The sequence below is a fragment of the Gouania willdenowi genome, unplaced genomic scaffold (assembly GCF_900634775.1).
Source record: "Gouania willdenowi unplaced genomic scaffold, fGouWil2.1 scaffold_206_arrow_ctg1, whole genome shotgun sequence".
NCBI classification, from domain to species: Eukaryota; Metazoa; Chordata; class Actinopteri; order Blenniiformes; family Gobiesocidae; genus Gouania; species Gouania willdenowi.
Window position 1 is genome coordinate 26,003 of NW_021144959.1, and position 4,825 is coordinate 30,827.

General features: G+C 35.8%; 1 long non-coding RNA gene across 1 annotated transcript; it reads left to right on the forward strand.

Annotated features, from left to right (window-relative positions):
• The first annotated feature begins 3,391 nt into the window (after positions 1–3,391).
• On the forward strand, positions 3,392–3,861 carry LOC114458899 (uncharacterized). Its single transcript, XR_003673173.1, has 3 exons — positions 3,392–3,443; positions 3,586–3,677; positions 3,813–3,861. It is a non-coding gene; the product is annotated as an uncharacterized LOC114458899 (long non-coding RNA).
• The last annotated feature ends 964 nt before the right edge of the window (positions 3,862–4,825 follow it).

Here is a 4,825-nt window from a genome sequence, read left to right on the forward strand (position 1 = left end):
CTATTTACTCTGATAATTTAACTCTGAGGTGTTTTGGACAAAATAAATCACTTTGGTTTATATCCTGGTTAAGGAGAAATTACGGCTCATCCAGGATGTGATGTCTATGAAATCTATGCTTTGAACTACAGTGGTGTGAAAAAGTGTTTCCCCCCTAAACCTTATCAGAATCAGAATCGGTTTAATTGCCAAGTACAGTTAATTCCAAATTATGTGGCTGGTTTATTCCGTTTTTAATTCCAAATTAGATAATTCCTCTTTCTTGTAAACACTTCACTTGGTTAAAGCCGCTTTAATTTAATCTGTATTGTTTTGCGCATGCACGACTTGCGAAGATGACGCGCTGGTGACGACATAATCCAAGATAGCGATGGCCCGGACTCCAGCCTAGATTATTTGATAAGAGCCTTAAAAGACATGGATATAATGAAAAGAGTGGATGGACAAAGGCATAAGCATGCAGACTTTCACACGGACATACACGGACTTCTTAAACACACACGAACCTCGGTAACGTAACAGGCTTCATCGGACGGCTGGCACTAGGACCCCCCGGAGTAAATGCGTCCCAGTACTGCATTCTCAGGCTGTAATATCACCAGTTTATCATTTTACCTGTTATTAGAGCTACTGTCTTTAACAGGGAGCAAATATTTATTCGTGGTGATTGTTTTCAGAGTTTTACTGGGATTTTTACCAGTGATTAGTTCATATCTCCTTCCGCTCCATGGTCCAAACTGAAACTGTGTTATTGTTGAGCTGATGCTTCAAAACTAAATCAAAATAAAGGTGAAAACAATTCTCGTGTGTGGTCTTCTGTTTCATAGACGACAATAAAATGTTTGTTGTATGTTTTTTCTGATAAACCCCTGTCCCCCTGTCCAGTCAGAGCCTTCCCAACCCCCAGCCCTAAAGCGGAAATATCTAAACCTGTTTTCCATGTAAACCTCGTTCGGAAATTACCACTTTAATTCCAAATGATTTAAATCGGAGTAAATAATTCCGAATGCAAAAACATCATGTAATCGTTGCCATTCGGCAAAATCAAAGATAAAGACATACATAAATTATAAAGGCCAAATCATAGATTTCAAAAGTGTATATCTACAGTATTCTTTTAATTAGAAGATATTTTACATTTACAAATCAAATGATCAATTTCTTGTAGTTAGTTATAGATTAAATTTACTGCTGATTTAAAGCAATACAAATTATGTTAAAGATCTATTAATTGATTTATTATTATTTATCATTTAGGGGTCTATTGTGCCTGCTTTATTTGATTTATTTGGTGTCTGTATGTGAGTTGTTTAATGTGTATTAAGTTTAGTATTTAAATTAGAATTATTTGTTACAAATTTAGATTTTGTGTATTTTTCTTCCAAACTGTCTTTTTAGTTTCAATCTGCCTCAGTTATATCTGATTTGTCTCATTGCTTACGTACATGGTTGTGCTAAAGTCAATCTTTGACTGCCCATGAAAAGCTGTGTTGTTCTTTAGATGATCTTGGAGCCCATTCCATTCTTTGATGCCTGTAAAGGAACATTCTAAGAGCTAAACACAACTGTTTTATGAAGCTGAAGCCACGTTAAGTTTTGATCTTAGATTCTGAATAATATTCATGTTGTTTTGTGTTATTTATTTCAGAATTCCTTGTAACATTTTCAGTTTCTGCTGGTCTCAGGTAAATAAACTGGTATTGAAAGAATAGAATACTTAGTGTTTCAGTCAGATTGGTATTTGTAAAGATTAATACTGAGCAGAGTTTAGTTCTGTTAATGTAAATGATTATAAACTGTAGGGTTATACAATAACATTTCATTTATCAGAGGCTTTTATCCAAAGAAATGTTAATACAGTAGGAGTAGGAGGGATTCAAACCTCTGAACCTCTGATTACAAGTCAGCTTCATTAACCCCTATTCCTCCACCACAGAGTTGATCAACAGTGGATTATTTTCTGATACAGCGCTGATATGAAGCTGTACAGACACAGATGACCCAAAAAATAATGCATTCTTTAATTATAAGTAACTTAAAAGTTACTTTTTCATGTAACTCATTAGTTTTGGGGTAAGTAATCAAAAAAGTAACTGAGTTCATTTGTGAATGAAGTAACAGTAAATAGTTACGTTTTTTCAGTAACGAGAACAACACTGGTTGTGACAGAAGTGTGATTGAGTTCAGAAAAATTATTGTACCAACGTTTTTAGTAAGAATTTTTACTTGTTCTTGCAGCTAAAATTCACCAGAATGCAGGAATTTGCATGTCTTTTGTTAAAACATTTCTGGGGGGAGGACCCCCATGACCTTTCCCTTCAATTCTAGGAGAGGCTTTAACATGTAAATGAAAATGCTGTGAGCTATACACATGCAAATCAGGGTAGCAGGGGAACTTCTACTGCTTTCAGTACAAACCACATCTTCGTCGCAGCTGTGGAGTTCAGCTCAGACGTGACCGATGAAGATCAAGGAGGGTAAGTGTTATTATATTAGATTTGTTTTTGGTCAGTGTGACTATTTTTCAGGTGTATTAGTGTTTTTTCAATGCTAACAAGCATTGGTCTAATCTGAAGTCACATGTTCAAAACTCTGAACACGGTCTGCAAATCTCTCAGTCCATGTGAACTAAACTGTGACTCATTTTTCATTGTTTTCACACAAAACACATTCACTGACCACAGTCAACAACATTCATCAACTCTTTTCTCACTCACTAGTTTTTATTATTAATATTATAATTAGTTCACCACCTGCAAAACACTAAACGTTTACAGCACATTTTTAAAAATGCTAACACACTTGTTCAAAACACATCAGCTAAATGAAATATATTGATTATAGTATTTTGTGTTTTATATAACTGTAACCTATAGATTATTTTTTTGTTTACAGTAATTTTTATATTTTTTGTGTGCAAAGATCTTATTTTGTATTAAAATACTGATTTACCTGACAACGTAATGCTCTTTGTTGTTAGTATTTTGTAGTTCAGTGTGCTCAGAGTGACTAGATGAGATTATTTGTTAGTGTTGTGGTTGAATGAGCTTCATTTGAGACGTGTATGAAGTGTTTTGTTGGTGAGAAACACTTTTGGAGATGAGAGTAACTGTTGAGCTGAGATGACTGATGGATATGCAGGCTGTGTTTAGAGTTTTGAACATGTGACTTCAGTTTCAACCAATACTTGTTAGCAATCGGAAAAAAAAAAAAAACTCTAATAGAGTGGAAGGGTCCCAACCCACAGGTTGAGAACCACTTGTGTATTGCATGTCGAAGAATCCATGTACTATGGCTAGATTTTATGTCCAAGCATGTATTTATGTCTCTCCTCTACATTGCACACATTTTATCACCACTGTATTTATATCCATACAGGGCTTGGTCCATCATACATATAGAAGCCTCACAGAGCTGCAATGGAAGGTCTAGCCAGAGGACAAGTATGTTTTTTGTCTTTTTTCGCTCTGAATTGGCACTGTTTGTGAAAATTACAAAACACAGTTAGTTAGATTTTTTTTGTTTTTTTTTGTAACATGTTTGCTGAATGATGAGTATCTTCTACCTCCACCACCACCACCACAGATTCTGTTCTGATCACAATGAAAAAGTGACCATGGCTGTGATGGGGGCCATTTAAGATGCTGAGCCACACTGGGGCACAAGCCAAGTTAGAAGTAAGTCTGATCACGTTCATCTGGGGACCAAATTTAATGTATTGGAGTGATCATTATCCTTTTCAGATGCCTTAAAATAATACATTTAGTATGAATTCATGACATAGTATTTGTGTTGTCATTTTCATTCACTAGGAGCTGCAACATGGCTTTAGAATCCTACGAGGCCAGTGAGGAGCAGGACCTAAATGGGACCAAGGAGGATGTAAAGAGTAGGAAGACTCTTACCAGCAGGAGATCCAGTGTTATTGCCGTGCTCCATACTGCTGCATTTATTGATCATGGTATTTATCAATCACCTGTAAACAAAGTGTATACAGGCTATTTCTAAAGTGACTCTTTAAGACATTTTAATTGCCTGCGACAAGCTGTTGAGCTAAGGTTAATGCATCAATAAACCAATTGGAACAACAATTAATATCAGCAATGGATTTGTTTCTGTTATCAATTATTGTCATAATTTAAGGACCCATAATTGTTTTGTTACATTGTGTTAGCCAAGAAATGTATGGGATTAAATATTTAAAGTGGGTCTTGTGTTCATGTTAGGACAGCTGAAATAAAAATGGTCAGGATACTGACCTCTCTTCCCATTTGTCACACAGCTTTTCAAGGAGTGGGTCAAAGTGGGACAGATGATCCTCTCTCCAGAAGAAAAAACTATTTACAAATCTGCCTCTACCAAGCACACAGCTGTCAGAGATGATGGAAACCTGCCAGTGTCGAGCCAAGATCCACTCACTTATGCACAGACTCTGGACACTTTTCAAAAAGGCTCCGCCCTAATTCAGATAAAACATCTATCTATCTGCATGTGAGTGAGGTGGAAGAAGACTCAGATAGAAATGTTTAAAATTTTGTTTGTGTGATATATGTGTGTGTGTGTTTCTTTTTCTAACTCATTCTAATTTTATTGTGATAGAATAAAATGTTATGTGCACTAAGTGATTTTTGTTTTTAATATTTATCTTGATCTATCTTCAAAGTAGATCTGCCATTTTTGATGAGACAATTGGTACAGAGGGGAAAAAGGTTTAAGTGGACCTAGTATAGAGTTAGGGACACTGCATTTAACTGTCCTGGGTATGGTGAGTCACCCTATGGGCCATGAATTGTATATCGGACTTCGGATATGACCGGGGAAAGTA